The sequence below is a fragment of the Pinus tabuliformis genome, chromosome 4_2, assembly GCF_031772625.1.
Source record: "Pinus tabuliformis cultivar Carrire ecotype Pingquan chromosome 4_2, CPIR1, whole genome shotgun sequence".
Lineage (NCBI taxonomy): Eukaryota > Viridiplantae > Streptophyta > Pinopsida > Pinales > Pinaceae > Pinus > Pinus tabuliformis.
This window is the reverse complement of record NC_142304.1, coordinates 399,775,277-399,792,877: the sequence shown is the minus strand read 5'-3', so window position 1 is coordinate 399,792,877 and position 17,601 is coordinate 399,775,277. Positions and strand designations below refer to the sequence as shown.

The 17,601-nt window shown below is 39.1% G+C and overlaps 1 pseudogene; it reads left to right on the top strand.

Moving 5' to 3' along the window:
• The first annotated feature begins 903 nt into the window (after nt 1-903).
• Nucleotides 904-16,678, top strand: LOC149169635 (protein STABILIZED1 pseudogene; annotated as a pseudogene).
• The last annotated feature ends 923 nt before the right edge of the window (nt 16,679-17,601 follow it).

Below are 17,601 nucleotides of genomic sequence, written 5' to 3'. Positions count from 1 at the left end.
AGCCCTTTGAAAGCTCAGGCAAACTCTCTTGCTATGGACTTGGAACAAAGGAAGATTTTGGTTTCATCCTCGTCTGACCAACTAAGATGGGGAAGAAACACAGAAGGTAACTTTAACCTCAAAGAAGCCAAGCAGATAGCCATAGGGTGTGATTATCAAAATCCTGATAAGGCATGGAAGGACCTTTGGCAGAACCCGCATTGGATGAAAATAAAGTTGTTCATGTGGTTGGTTCAACAAAAGAAAATTCTAACTTGGGAAAATATTCTGAAGAAAGGTTTTGTTGGCCCATCCAAATGCTATCTGTGTGGTACACAAGAGGAGACAATGGAACACTTACTCAACCTTTGCCCTTTCACCTCAACCTTGTGGGATTGGGTGGCCTCAGTCTTCAGGCAAACTAATAAGGATGGCCTCAGTATTACCAACACTTTGAGGAATTGGAGAAGAAACTTCTCAGGAAATGAGCTCATCAACAACACTTGGACTTTGGTTCCAGGCTTCTTAATCTGGGACATCTGGAAAGAACGCAATCGCAAGATTTTCAAGAGAAAAACTGGCTCAACCCAGAACACTATTGCACAGATATTAAGACAGCTCAAAGATATTGTTGGTGCCATGTTAGGGAGACCTCCTGAGAACCCGACTCTGCCCTAGGACACTCGTATACTACTGCAGTTGGGTCTCCATTCGCTAGTTCCCTAGAGCATACACAAGGATGTGAGCCAGATAAATGTTGGTAAAGACTTTTGGCAACCTCCTCCTCATGGTTTCTTGAAAATTAACATAGATGGAGCCTCTAAAGGTAACCTAGGGATGGCTAGTTTTGGCAGGGTCATCAAAGATGAGCAGGGGTGCATAAAGGACATCTTTCATAGTCATCTAGGAACTGCTACAAATAACATGGCGGAGCTCATGGCCTTAGAGCAGTGCTTGGAAATACTAATCGAGTCAAATTCTCATAATGCCATCATTGAAGCTGACTCAGAATTGGTTCTTAATGCGGCCAAGCAAATCTGCAATGGAAAAGCACCTAGAAAAGTATAAAAATATTGGTGACTTTTGTAGGTCTTTCAACGCATTCATTCCCACCTACAAACCCTGAGAACGACCAGCTTTGTTCATGTGAAGAGAAAATCCAATATGCTAGCTGATCGTCTGGCGAATGAAGGAGTGTTTTGTAAAGAAAGTTACAATAGGTATGCATGGGATTCAACACCCTTGGGGAAATTGCGTGAGGATTGTCAAAGACAAGCGAACAAAGACATGGAAAACTTCCATACTTTCAGGACTGAACAAGAAGGAAGATTAGTGGAAGCAGGAGAAAGTGGAAGTGTAAGCCATTCTTAACCATTGATTTTCAAAAAATTTATCTAAAAAAAAGAAAAAAAGGGAGAAGAAAAATGCTTAAAACGAAGCTTTCCACAGGGGAGAGGCACTGGGTAAACAACAGGCCTCTTAGTAGGTCGTTGGCCACGGATCCTGACAGCCTTTGTAATTGAATGGCCATCGGGTGGAAAAGTAATCGGAGGTTAACCACCAAAGCGGACCTGATGCTTTTTAGATAAGTGGTTTACAATCCTCATCGGGTCCGAAAAGGAGAGTAAAGACCATGCAGGTTTCTGCTCTGATATCTCGGAGGACCATCAGATCAACAGGGGCATTTTCGCATGGTTTTCGGGTTCTAAAAGTGATCGAAGCTTAAGTTTCAAACCGGACCTAAACATTCATAAAAATTGGATCACTTTCCTTTCGGGTCTGTGTTTCATGACCGTCGGATCTCACGGGATCATGGATGGAGACTTATTTTGTAAGCCTCAGGTTGAGGGTTTCGAGTTTATTTCGGGTTGTGTAGTTGGCTACCCTTCATAGGGACAACCCTTGTTGGTCCTTACTTTGTAAAGCCATGTAACATATGTATTTTTTCATGCGGTTAATAGAAGGCTCCACTCTTATTTGACCAAAAAAAATGATTTTACTATATTATCCTTATTATTAATTAATTTAAATATTTGTTAATAAAATATTTTTGCAACATATATAAAATTATATTTTTCAAATTTATTCATAAATTCATTATTTATGTTATTCATTTTTAATTTATTTATTACATTTATTATATGTTGTTGGTACTTTGATAATTCATTGGTATTATATTAATTGTATTTGATCTTATATTTACTACAAATTATTAAGCAAAGTCAGAATGTCATATCAGTTAATCAATATCTTAAATTTTTAATTAGCTTAAGCCATTTAAATGATATTTTAACTTTTATTAGTTTTCAGACTATTAGAAAAAATCCATCGTAAAGCTAGAAGTCTTTACAGAAGGAGAATTAGAATAAAACAAACTCCATCATAGAGTCGAAAATCTTTACAAAAGAAATCCATATCCACTTTTTAATACAAACATTTCACAATAATAAATATTTATTTGGTTGTTTTTAATTCTTTTTTCTTGTTTTAGTTGCCTTAAAATGACTTTGTTTTCAAACATTGCATAGGGAATAATAAAGAATTGAAGCAGGCGATAGACTCAAGCATCATGTTAAGTGCCATGCCAAATTGACCAACACTATGTAATTGTGCATTGTACTAAACAATCTGTAATTAAGTCGAAAGCGTTTTTTAGTGCAGGCTTGGGGTGAGCAAACATTTTTCATCCCAGCCAATCCCCTTGCTTCATTGGATTGGCTTCATTTTCGTCAACCTCTGGCCTGTTAAAATCTTACACATGGAAAAGTTGCGAGCGAGGTGATAAACTTTTATTCAATCCATTGCAGGGATCGACGTACGTACATGTTCAATCGTCAGTCGAAGAAGGTGTTGATGCTGCTGAGAGGTTCTGCAACTTGACATAGTTCAGTGTAATTAATTGTAACTACTGCCATCGCTCCTCCTCGTTACAGGAAGGATGTAGGTGTCGATTGTTCATCGCCCCCCGCTGGAGTTTTATTACGCATCGTCGTAGTTGATACAATTGATCATTTTACATTGTGGTTATATAGGTCAATAAAGCATTATCCCTGAGAAACTCTAGAGCAAGGATACTTGCGTTCCATCTACGATAAAATTCTGTAATATAAATCAATTTCTATATCCATTTCCATTTGGCTACTCCTTGTTGTTTAACCATGCACAATCCAATAGCTTCATCCCTTGCTCGAATAGATTTTTCAAGTACGGACCTACAAAAATTGACTTCTCTTGTTAGATAGGTGATCGATTTCGCACCAACTTAGCTGCATTGAAAGCTTCTCGTCTATTTGATTCTCTAATTCATGTTTTTGAGATGGCAGGCATCACTGGATTGCAGGTTTTTCTACGTGATAAATCATGGAATCAATGAAGAATTCCTTGAGACAGTATTCAGACAGAGCAGGATATTCTTTGAGTTGCCCAAGGAGGAGAAGATGAAGTTGTTGAGGAACGAAAGACATAGACGCTATACTCCCTTCCAAGATGATATTCTAGATCCAGATAAACAAATCGAAGGTTGGTTACTCTATAATTATGTTCCATTATGGTTGGTATATAGATAAATGTGTATTCATTGATATATTTCTGTACAATGTGTGCTTTTCTGTACAATTATGTTCAATTACGATATAATGGTTTTGGGTGCAGCATGATTTCCTGAGGGATATATGGGTGTTGGATACAGGATAATTTATAATACAAATGTGGGTTTTGGATGCAAGATATATTTTCTAGGGTTGCTTTATAATTTTATCCAATTACGCTAGATAGATATTTTTGGCGCTTGATAAATTCCATCATGGATGTGCATATTTTGGGTTTAATTTCGAAGAACATCCAACACACTTGTTGCATTTGAGAAGACGATATCTCTTGGCCCTTTATGGTTTTCCCTTTCTATGTAGGCAATCAGTTTTCATAAGGATAGTGTTGTGTGATTTGTCAGAAAGCAGAAACAATTGAAACATTTTTTTGGGGAATGCAAAGTAGACAGAACGTGTTGGGAACTTGATATTGCTCAGTTATCTATTGTTTTTTACCGCCTCCCTTCACTTGAAAGTGTTTATCTTTTGAGACAGATGGGTGTTTAGGCAGGTAAGTAGAAGCATATGGGATACCATAAGGTTGATTCTCTTGACATTGTATATGTTGTCTCCTTGCCTATGTAGAGAGGGGGAAATTTCATGTTCAAGCTTTGGCCTGATGATGTAGCTTGTATGATTTATTCTCCTTTGTGCAGCAATGAAATATAAGATGTCTTTTTACAAAAAACATTGAAACTATTTATCTAATTTGAGCAAGGACATTGTTATCGCCCCAAGAAACTCTCCTAGGCTATATATCAGAGATGCTCGGGAACATTACAAACTCAACAAAATGTTGGATAAATGGTGGATGAATGAAAGAAATGTTGCATATTCAAGCCAGATAACCACTCCTACTATGCTTAACCCCAGACATGGGTGAACACCCCCAGACTACAAGGCTTTAGACCACCAATTACTCATAGTTTTAAATAAAATGTGATGATGGAGAAGACTGACCACACCAGCAGATGCACAGGACCCTGTGATGGCCGACTGCAACTAGTTAAAAGGTCTGTAAATCTGTTTTCTAATACACAGACAGGATGACAGCTCTCTGGCATTAAAATAATAGAAACCTGCAAACAAATTCAATGATACATGCTAAATCCTAACACAGAGGTGGGATGACAGCCCCTCTAATGCTAAACATTAACAGCACATGAATAAATGCAAAACAGGCACAGCCTGGAACAAGAAGAAGAAGTGGACAGTGAGCAATTAACAGCAAAAGAAGCTTGCATTAGCTGAAAATGAAGACCAAACGCTGCAGGTATCACAACAGTTACAATCTCCAGAAGTTGAACCTTACAGCAAAATAACACTCATCAACCTCATTACATCTTTCCTTTGGGTATATATGGAGGTTGACTACAAAATTTCTCTGCTAACCCATGCGTGGAGGGGTCATAACTGACCACCAACCGCATTTACAACCAGAAATGGGTCTCTGATACTGTTTGATCATTTTTAATGAACAAAATGGCTCTTTCTGTACTTTGATGTCCTTCTTGAAAAGGTGAAATATGATTTGAATGCATTTCCATAACTGCTAAATGGTTGAACTGCTCGAGGGTCTCCTTTCTGTCCTTCCGCCATTCTGTCTTTAAATGCAGTTGGTTGCAGATTAAATGCGCTAAGTATTTAACCACGAGCTCCCTTTTTCTTCGAGTGCACAAGACTGCTATAAACACGAAAATTACATTGGAAACTGGAGGGAGGTGATGAAAGACACAGAGGTAGATTAAACAGCGGAACAAATCCCAGCCGTCGGATGATAAAAATCAACAGTGGAGATTGCGCAGGAGGAGCTATCGGGAGATGACAAAGAAGATGCAATGAGGGTCGTCGGATCATGTGAATGAACGGTGGAGATTCGATCTGAGAGGCTATCGGGCGGGTAGGCGAAAAGGAGGATCGTGGGCCATCCGATCGCAGGATGGATGATCGGATGGCTATCGGGTGGCGAAGGTGAACATGGGTTAACGAGCGGGGAACTATACCGGAAGGGCGGTAAGCGGTTTCCCCACACCGCTTTACGGGCAAAGGCGGTTTCCGTATGTAACGATGCGATGCAATTAAAATATGACACGTGGCCGGTGGGAAACCACTTCCCCACGGGTTAACAGTCAAGCAGGTTGGCGGAGCGGGGGAAGCATACATCACCACGTGATAAGGCGGGCGCGATTGGATAGTCGAGGTAATAAACATGTGCTCCGGGGTTGATGTGGCGGGTAATGATTTTATTATATGTGCAGTTATATAATGCAAGGCTATAAGGTTTATCTTTGCGCCCGGAACCAAAGGAAAAATGGGTTATACAGGGTTTAATAATGTTAAAACAAAAAAATGCCCAGGAGTCGGTAAACTAAAGGGTTTAGGCGGGGTTTTGTGTAAAACGGAGGAATGGGGAGCCATAAGGATGAAAGCGGAGTGATAAGGGAAAAGGTAACATTATTGGGGGTTTTATATGGTTCATGAAGGCAAACTCAAATAATGAAGTTAGGAAGAATAAGGAGAGTGAAAGGGAAGGAAGAAACGGGGACAACGAGATTTATAAGGGCATAATGAAAATGAAAGAGGAAGGATCCAATAGATAGCTGCAAACCCTTTGCAACACAAACCAACACTATCTGACCTAATTTAATCCATCCAATGTTGCAAACTGTAGCAGAGCTAACACTAGATCCTTCTGGGGATGAGATCCTCCCTGTGAGGTCTCAAGAACCTGTAGACCACTGCGTTTCCAACTAAAATCACATTAGCCAAAATGCCTAGTATTCCATTGGGCATGGTGTCTACTTTTCCTGCACAAAACTGATAAAAACACAATATTTATAGCTTTAAGGCCAAAGACCTTAAACAACATAAACTTTAAAAAACCGCCCATTAACTGGGCCATCAAAAACTGCTTCTCCTCCCATACTTTTCAATATGAAAGTGTTGTTCCCTTGAACCTGTGAAATGATGAAAGGCCCTGTCCAGAAAGCATCAAATTTCCCATGGTTGCCTTTCATTTCCTTCAATGCATCCCATTTCAAAACCAAGTCACCAATTTGAAAATTGTTTGTTTTTGCCTTCTTGTCAAAGGCTTCCTTGATCCTTCTCTGATGTGCTGCAGCTATTCTCTAATTTGATGTATTTCTACTAGATTAGTGATCCTCTTTGCCATGTCTTCTTCCTCATCCTGCTCTTCTTGAAGGAATTTTGCCACAAGGAGAGTTAGCTGAATCAGAAATATAGCCTCGGTGCCATATACTAGCTTGAAAGGAGAATTGCCTGTGGATTTTTTAATGGTCACTCTGTCAGTCCACAGTGCATACTTGAGCTTTGAATCCCAATTCTTTTTATTGTCCTCTAACAACATTTTAATTATCTTGATCAGACTTTTATTAGAGGATTCTGCTAGACCATTTCCCTGTGGATAATATGAGGTGGAATGAACATGTTTGATACCCATTGAATCACACATTTCCACCGGTGCTTTTGCCCTGAAGGCTGCTGCATTATCTGTGATCAATTTATGTGGAAAACCAAATCTGCTGAAGATATCCTCTGTCAAAAACTTTATAACCACATTATGATCAGCCTTCCTTGCATGGATTGTTTCAATCCACTTAGTGAAATAATCAGTGGCTACTAATATCCACCTGTGTTGGCCATTGGAATGTGGATTGATTTCTCCAATAAAATCCAAGCCCCACTACTGAAAAGGTCCTTTTGCCTAAATTGGTTTTAGGGGCAGGGATTTCAACTGTTGTTTTCCTTCAAATCTTTGGCACCTATCACAAGATTTAACAAAAAAAAATACATCAGAAAATAAAGTGGGCCAATAGTACCCAGCTCTGAGAATTTTATGGGCTGTAGTTTTCCAATAATGGTGCCCTCCACACATGCTGTTATGAAACTACTGCATAACTTCTTTTGATTGTTCTTTGTCCAGACACCTTAAAAATATTCCAGATGGATCCCTCCAGTAGAGCAGATTTTCCATAATGCAATACTTTGCTGCTCTAAGTTTTAAAGTTTTGGCCTGACTTTGAGTAAATCCTGAAGGGATCTCTAGCTTCAGCAAGAAATTAATTATTTTAGCATACCAGTTACATGAAGCTAGATTTTCGGCCACTAACTGCTTTCTCTCTATTTCAGTTGTTTCCTCTTCTTCTGCCTGACCATTTTCTGCCATAGTGCACAGGAAATCAATATCTAAAGACCTACAATTTTCTTCAGCTAATATTTTGGCAAGCCCCTGACCTCTGACCAACTTGGTGGGCTTCAGCTCTATATGAAATTCTATCATTTTAGCAATCCATTTTTCCCTTCTTCCATCAGCATCAGTTTGAGTCAAGACATCTTTAATTGCAGCAGAGGGTACATATGCAATTACCTTTGAATGCAAGATATAAACTCTGAAAGATTTCAAGGATTTAATAAGAGCATATGCCTGTTTTTCAATAATATCATACCTCAGTTTAGCATCCCTCAAATTCTTGCTGGAAAATGCCACTGGATGCTCTGAACCTTCTTCATCTGCCTACAATAACACAGCTGCAATGGTGTCTTCAGAAGCAAATGAAAATATATGAAACTCCTTGTTGTAATTTGGACTTATTAATGTGGGAGCCTCCATAATAGCTTTTTTGATGGAATCAAATGATTTTCTTGTTGTTTCAGTCCATCTTACCTCTGACCCTTTTCTCAACATGGAGGTAATATGCTTCACTAGTTCAGCAAAATTTGGAATGAACCTCCTTACAAAATTTATTTTTCCCAAAAAACACTGAATATCCTTCTTTGATCTAGGGACAGACAAAGTCTGAATTGCTTTGACTCTTTCTGGTTCAATCTAGACACCCGCAGCAGACACAACATGTCTTAATAGCTTGTCTTCTTCTAAAGCAAATTGAGATTTTTTTGGATTGACTGAAATCCCAAACCTTCTACACTTCAAGAACACTTTTTTCAAATGTTGTAAATGATTTTTATGGTTGCTGGAGTATACTGTTATGTCATCAAGATAGATAAGGATGAATTTATCCTTCTCTCCCACAAATGCTATATCCATAGCTCTCTGAAAGGTGGCTCCAGCATTCATCAACCCAAAAGGCATTTTAGCATACATAAAAGTGCACCAAGGAGTGGTGAGTGCAGTCTTTTCTTGATCATCTGGGTGCACGGCAATCTGATTAAAGCCTGAAAATCCATCCAAAAAAGACATTACTTTGGCACTTGAGACCTTTTGCAGCAAATGCTCCATCTTGGGTAGAGGATAGTTGTCTTTCTTGGAGCATTTGTTTAAATTTCTGAAATCAACACACAGTCTGATTTCTCCACTCTTCTTCCTTACCACCACCAAATTGGCTACCCATTTTGAATACCTGAGAGGGACAATGATCTTGGCAGCTAGCAACTTTTTAATTTCTTTTTCAATCAGTGGAAGAAGCATAGGATTTATTGGTCTCAGCTTCTGTTTGAAAGGAATAGTGTCTTTCTCCAGAGGGATTTTATGCTGAATTATGCTCTTATCATAAGTTTTTAGGTCACTATACTCCCAGGCAAACACATCAGCAAACTGCCTCATTAAATTGCAGTATTCAGCAATTTGATCAGCTGATAAATGAGTGGACGAATTTACATATCTAGGCTAACCCAAACTTCCTATATCATGCTTACAGACTGCAGATTCGTCTTCTTTTTGGGCAGCTTTGTAAGGAACATCATTTTGGTCAAACAGTCTTTCTAGAGGAATTAGACCCTTTGGAATATGGTTACTAGGAAGCTGGACAATGTTGTCTTTACCAATTTTATTTCTAAGTTGGGATTGGGGGCTTTCTAACAAGGCATCATTTTCTTGGTCAATTTGCATTTTGGAAAACTCATCAATGACTTGAAGGAACCTATTTATCTCATCATCGTCAACAAAAACTTTCCAATGCTGGACATTATCAGGCAAGGATGGTCTATACTTCATTTGGACTTCATAAACTAGCCTAGGAGGCATAGGAGGAATAAATAGACTAGCAGACACAGCGAGGGAATCAACAAGCTGATTTTGGGCTCTAGGAATGTATGAAATACATAAATAATCAAAAGAATCTATGATTCTACATACCTCATCTCTATATGCCTTCAACCTTGGGTGCTTTGCTTGAAATGTCTTATTTAATTGCTGAATAATCATATCAGCATCTCCAAACACCTTCAGATTCTTGATTCCTCATTCTTTGGCTGCATTAAGGCCCAACAGCAGTGCTTCATATTCTGCTATATTGTTTGTCACTTGAAAAACCAGCTTAAAAGACAGCTGAATGCTTTCTTTCTTTGGAGAAACTAGCACCACCCCTGCTCCTGCAATTTCCCTGGAACATGCTCCATCAAAAAACACCTCCCAAATCTAACTTCCTTGCTTTTCCTCGGCCTGAACTATTGGTTTCCTAAGCTGCATTTTGGCCTTCTAAGATTCTTCTATTTGGAGAATACATGCTCCAAAATCAGTGTCCACTGCATAAATGGGATGATTAGTATGATTCTTCTCATCACTGATGATGTATGCCAACTGTGCTTCTCTATATAATCTCCTACTTTCTACTCCAAAAACTGGGACAGTTGCATAAGATGGATCATTTTGTAATGTCCCACCTAGTCTCTTAATCCACCCTACAGACAGTAGCATGCTAAACTTAGGAGGGACATCTGCTACCACAATATCCATCATCATACTCTTCACAGGCAGCTGAGTTAAGGTAATGGCCAAATCTTTAATCAATCCAAGAAATTTCACCTTCCTTGAATCAAAAGAAAATAAATCATGATAGGGTCTAGTGATATCAAGGCCTAACTCTTCCATGACAGCTTTAGGCATTAAATTGTGGCTGGCCCCTGTGTCTAGCAGGTAATTGTGGAGGATTTTGTCATGAATGGTCAATGAGACATAAAAAGATGGAGAATTATTATCAGCAAGTTCAATCATGGGACTAAGCACAATGGCAGGCTTGTCATCTTGCAAATTAACAGAGTCAGTGGAGGTTTGTTTGGTTTCTAGCTCAAGGGCTTCAAGGATAGGCTTCCTAAATATTTCACTCTTCACCAACTCAACCAGAGGCACAGATATTTTCAATTTTTGGACCTCTGACTCAAAGCTAAAAGAGGAGAGTAGCTTATCAAAACTTTTTACCTCTTGAACTGGAGCTTTGAGGATGACTGGATCAACTGATGTTCTTCTCTGCTTGATATTTTGTGGTTCTGTTTGGACAACAGCTCTTTGGGCAGGATTCTCTTTGACATTTTTTGCATTTGATCTCAAGTTATACCTCTGCTGCTGTTCAGCTTGTAGGACAACTTCTCTATCCCATTCTTGACTGTCTTGTTCCTATAGCAATGATCGTTCATACTCAGCCAATGTCAAAAATGCAACGCTGCCTTTATCTTCCATGTAGTGAATTTCATCCTCATTCTCTTCAAATTGTTCCTCCTCCATGACTACATTTTGGAAGGGAGATTTAAATTTCTATTCTTCCTTTGTTTCTTCACCCCTCTGCATAATTTGTAACTTCCCATTTTCTCTTCTGAAAGGATTTGGGTTTCTTGGAGCAAATGTGTTTTGCTGCCTTGTTTTCCCTGAATTCTGTTCAACTTTCAGCTTAAAAATTTCAGCAGCCAATGACTCTATCATCTTAGTCATTTTTTCTAATTTAGGCTCTGAAGATGATGCAGAAGAAGTAGAAGCCTGACCTCTCTACCTCCTCCTGTCAGCTTGACCTTTTAGTTTCTCTGCAACCATGATATTAGATTCTACTTCTAAGGTTGCATCCTACATGTCTGCTAAAGTAGCACATCTCCTTTCTCTCAACAACAAGCAGAAATCAGAGTCAAAAGCATTGGCATATGTTATTTTGGTAGAGGTAGGAGTAGGCTTTACCTCAGCTGGTATCTTACTATACATTCGATTGAATCTTTTATTAAAATTAGGCAAAGATTCACCATTTTCCCTCTTCAGATTACCAAACTCAGTATGATAATACAGAAAGTCTTTTTTATCTCCCCATTTCTTCAAAAACACATCATATAATGCTTCAATATCTGTTATTGATCTCTGGGGTAATTCTCTAAACCACTTCCTAGCCTCTCCGTCAAGGCTCTGGACAAAAACTCTCATCCACACATCATTTTCACTTATATCTAAATTATCAGCATAACTGTAAAAAGCTTCAAGGTGTTCTTCTGTTGTTACTCCCTCTGTACCAGTGACTTTAGGCATGTATTTTTGATATTCCCCCACAGGTATAGGATTTAAAGGCACGGGCAACACCAATGGTCCATATCTGGCAGCTACAATTCTTTCTATCCTCGTAGGTGCTTGCTGTCCTGCCATGATTGGAATATTTGGAAGAATACTAGCAGATTGAATGGTAGGGATTAATGTGATGGATGGCAGAGATAAAGGGATGTTTTGGATTGAATGGGAAGCTTTCTTTGGACTGAGATTCAAAGGGGAACTAACTGCACAAGGGGCTGAACTAATCTCTGAAGGTTTTTCCTTATTAACAGTGTTGTGCTCTAAATCTTCAATCTGTAAATCTTCAGCAATAACTTTATCTTTCAGAGATGAATGAGATTTATTAGGCTTACCTGATCCTAATGCCCCTTTCTGTGATGCTTTCTTCGATTTGACAGTCTTCTCAGGTTCAAGCATTGATTCAACAGGTAATTTATGAGGATTTCTTCAAGTATTTCTCACAAACTGAGCCAGAACTTCAATGTGGAGTCGCCAAAGGATGGTATTCCTCCAATGGAGTCGCAAGATAGATGATTACAACTAAAAACTGTGTTCAAACCTTGTCTATCATCAAACCTTGAAGCTGTGTCATTTTCCCAGGGAAGCTGAGATTCAATTCTCGATCCCCGACAATGGTGCCAATTAATGTTATCACCCCAAGGAAATCTCCTAGGTTGTATATCAGAGATGCTTGGGAACATTACAAACTCAACAAAATGTTAGATAAATGGTGGATGAATGAAAGAAATGTTGCATATTCAAGCCAGATAACCACTCCTACTATGCTTAACCCCAGACATGGGTGAACACCCCCAGACTACAAGGCTTTAGACCACCAATTACTCATAGTTTTAAATAAAAGGTGATGATGGAGAAGACTAACCACACCAACAGATGCACAGGATCCTGTGATGGCCGACTGCAACCAGTTAAAAGGTCTGTAAATCTGTTTTCTAATACACAGACAGGATGACAGCTCTCTGGCATTAAAATAACATAAACCTGCAAACAAATTCAATGATACATGCTAAATCCTAACACAGAGGTGGGATGACAGCCCCTCTAATGCTAAACATTAACATCACATGAATAAATGCAAAACAGGCACAACCTGGAACAAGAAGAAGAAGTGGACAGTGAGCAATTAACAGCAAAAGAAGCTTGCATTAGCTGAAAATGAAGACCAGACACTGTAGGTATCACAACATTTACAATCTCCAAAATTTGAACCTTACAACAAAATAACACTCATCAACCTCATTACATCTTTCCTCTGGGTATATATGGAGGTTGACTAGAAAATTTCTCTGCTAACCCATGCGTGGAGGGGTCATAACTGACCACCAACCACATTTACAACCAGAAATGGGTCTCTGATATAGTTTTATTGTTTTTAATGAACAAAATGGCTCTTTCTATACTTTGGTGTCCTTCCTGAATAGGTGAAATATGATTTGAATGCATTTCCATAACTGTTAAATGGTTGAACTGCTCGAGGGTGTCCTTTCTGTCCTTCGGCCATTCTGTCTTTAAATGCAGTTGGTTGCAGATTAAATGCGCTGAGTATTTAACCACGAGCTCGCACATGACTGCTATGAACACGAAAATTACATTGGAAACTGGCGGGAGGCGATGAAAGACAGAGAGGAAAATTAAACAGCGGAACAAATCCCAGCCGTTGGATGATGAAAATCAACGATGGGGATTGCGCGGAAGGAGCTATCGGGAGATGACAAAGAAGATGCAATGAGGGCTGTCGGATCATGTGAATGAACAATGGATATTTGATCTGAGAGGCTATCGGGGGGGTAGGCGAAAAGGAGGATCGTGGGTCGTCTGATCGCGGGATGGATGATCGGACAACTATCAGGCGGCGGAGGTGAACACGGGTTAACGAGCAGGGAACCGTACTGGAATAGCGGTAAGCGGTTTCCCCGCACCGCTTTACGGGCAAAGGCGGTTTCCATATGTAACGATGCGATGCAATTAAAATATGACACGTGGTTGGCAGGAAACCACTTCCCCGCGGATTAACAGTCGAGTAGGTTGGCAAAGCGGGGGAAGCGTACACTGTCGGGTGATAAGGCGGGCGCAATCAGATGGTAGAGGTAATAAACATGTGCTCCGAGGTTGACAGGTAATGGTCTTAGCGGGTAATGATTTTATTATATGCGTAGTTATATAATGCAAGGTTATAAGGTTTAGCTTCGTGCCCGGGACCAAAGGAAAAATGGGTTATACAGGGTTTAATAATGTTAAAACACAAAAATGCCCGGGAGTCGGTAAACTAAAGGGTTTAGGCAGGGTTTTGTGTAAAAAGGAGGAATGGGGAGCCATAAGGGTGCAAGCGGAGTGATAAGGGAAAAGGTAACATTATCGGGGGTTTTATATGGTTTATGAAGGCAAACTCAAATAATGAAGTTAGGAAGAATAAGGAGAGTGAAAGGGAAGGAAGAAACGGGGACAACGAGAGTTATAAGGGCATAATGAAAATGAAAGAGGAAGGATCCAATAGACAACTGCAAACCCTTTGCAACCCAAACCAGCACTGTCTGACCTGATTTAATCCATCCAATGTTGCAAACTGTAGCAGAGCTAACAGACACACTATTGAAAAGAAATGGAATGAGAAGCCCTATAAAACAAACACATTCATTATAATAATATATTTGGTTATATATTTCGCTTCAAGATTTCAGAACTAATCCAATGCAGTGATCCTCGATTGCGATTTAAACAAGTGACATCAAGTTATGTGATATGTTGTACAATCTACTAGAGTTAGAGTTAATATTCTCAGGATTGCAATTTTCTTTCAAGTTCTTATTCTATTGAAATGGCCTTTGGTCAATGTATGATCAAATAAACCTAGTTTTTTAGGGTGCAAAAGTGAATTTCTATAACCTTCCAAATATTTGTGCCTTAAGAAGTTAGATCTTTGATTTATTTTCTTTCAACTATGCTGAAATGGCCTTTGGTCAATATATGTTCAAATGAACATAGTTTTTTAGTGTGCAAAAGTTAGTGTCTACTACTTTCCAATTCATTATGCCTTAAGCAGTTATATCTTTGCAACTCCCAAGGGGATTTATTTTCTTTCAACTGTGCGAGTTGGAAAAGCAATAAATAAATAAGGTTATATGCATTATGTGTTAGGTGAAACAAAGGAAAAACATCTCCTCCTAGACAGGAATCAATTTAGAAAAATCATCATCTGTGTGCCATCTGGTGGTAAACTAGACCATAAACCACTTTTTTACTCACAAGGTCATCATTAAAGAGTCCAAAGATAACCATGTGAAAATCTAGTGTAAATTTTTGAAATTTCCAAGGCCACGAATGTTTCCTAGTTGAGAGATTGCATACCTTTAACGTTTGTAATGCACCTACAAATTTATGAAATATTCTATTGGTTTGAATAAACTTAACTGGATAGAAAGATGTAATAGTATCTAAAAGGAAAAAAATATCCATATATAGTAATTTCCAATTTAAACACAAATGATCGGCCATTGAATAAGATCAACAAGAATGAGGAAGTGAAGAAAATATCTTAATCAGTAGAAATTTCTTATCACATCAAGACTTCAGTTGGCCCGAGGGGCCACGATGTTCACCACACGGTCTAATATCGGGCCTGTGAGGCCCACCCTAGACCGATCTGCCACCACCATAGGCGGCACGACAGTAGGCAAAGGGTAGGGCAAGGCTGGTGTTAGTGTCGTGGGTGTTGAAGAGGAGGAAGAAGTAGACGACGAGAAGGGATCTGATGAGAACCAACAGTTCGATGAATTTCAGGGAAACGATGTGGAATTGTTTGCCTTTGCCGAATACGATGACGATGACAAGGAAGTTGATGTCGTTTGGGAGAGCATTGATTAAAGAATGGACTCTCACGGAAAGGACTGGCGGGAGGCAAGGTTGAAACATAGGATATTGAGAAGTACAAAGCCTCAAACCTGAAAATTACAGAACAATTTGCAAATCTTAAGAGGAAATTGTATACGCTCTCCACTGAGGAGTGGGACATCATACCAGAGATTGGGGATTATTCACTTCGATAAAAAAAAAAGAAGGTTTGAGAGTTTGTTCCCATTCCAGATACATTGTTGGAGAATGTCAGGTAAGAGAAGGAGCATGTTAGTGCATTGGATCCCAAAAACAGGGTTGCAGGTGGCACAGAGACACTGTGGGCGCAAACATTGGTGACTCATCTCACGACTGTTGGAGAGGGGAGACAAACTGTGTTGTCTTTGAAGCTCAATAGGCTCTCTAATTTAGTTTCAGGATTGATCGTCGTAGATCTTAATGGGTATCTGATTGATCTCAAGAGTATGAAAATTACCAGCGATGTAGAGATTTTGGAAGTTAAAAAGGGCAGATTGTTGCTCAAGTTGGTTACTCATACTAACCCGAAACATCCTCCTGGTTGGATTATGGTGGTGAGGATAGAGGAGGTTGTAGGGAAGATACAGGATGCACGACATTTGATTAAAAAGGTTGTGAAAAATTCCCAAAGAATGAAGATGTATGGTTGGAGGATTGCAAATTGTTGAGTCCAGAAGAAGCCAAAGCTGTCATTATATGTGGTGTAAAGGCGATCCCCAATTTGGTGAAGTTGTGGATGTAAGCTTCAAAGATCGAACAAGATGGTGCTAACAAGAGTCGAGTGTTGAGGAAGGGGCGGTAGAATATTCTTGACTCTGTGAGGCTTTGGAAGGCTATGGTGGAGTTGGAAAATGAGGAGGATACTCATATTTTGCTTCATAAGGCAGTGAAGTGTTGTCCACTACATGTTTCCTATGAACTCGTTAGAGTGCATAGAGATGATTCGTAAACTACGACAATGGCCAAGAATGGGCAGAATAGAACTGTGGAGTTAATTCATATATAGTTAAAGCATCTCTAAGCAAAACAAACTTTTGCATTGAGAGGGAATGCGACCATGAAAACTATTATTGGAAAGGTCAACCATTCTATGAAATGAGAGATTATTGAGAAGAGGAGAGATTGTACCTTGCAATTCCTTGGATGAAACATTGAGTGAAACCACTATGTCTACGCTGACTGCATATGAAACCTCTCAACTCGTAGAAAAAAACGTTGTTTTCCACGAATTGGTTAACAATTGAGATGGATCATAGGTGCTTGCAGACAAAAGTCCAAGGAGAGCCTCTTGATCAAAATCATTTCTGAGACGAGGATGTCGATAGTTTGATAATTAAAGGGTAGAAGAAAATGGGGAGGAACTAAGACATAGAATGGAAAAAGAAATGAGTAAAAGTAATGCCCATAAAAGTGATGGAATGTTACAAATATCCATCTTCTACTGCTCTCAACCAAATGTGAATGGTTTGGGCTCCTTCGTTTGTTTATAGAAATTCACCTTAGAATTCTGACTTTATTACGCATTGATATTATATAGATTCAAAGTTGAATTCTGAATTCATTACACGTTGATAAATAATAGAAATTTAAACCTATCAGGTAGAAGAGCTATTGTAAAATATTAATGCATGCTCTTTCCAAAAGAAAACACCGTAACACACCGAAAAAATATTATAGAATCCTAAAGTCCCTCTGATCCGAACTTAAACAGGAACGAAACAACTTATAGATATACTCATAAACACAAAGATGCAGCAGAAAAACACTTCATTTCATTAATATAAAAATATTGAACTATGCTTACAAACATAATGGAAATAAGATAGCTCGGGTGATGGTAGCTTATCTCTGAGAAGAGATGTGGCAGCTACA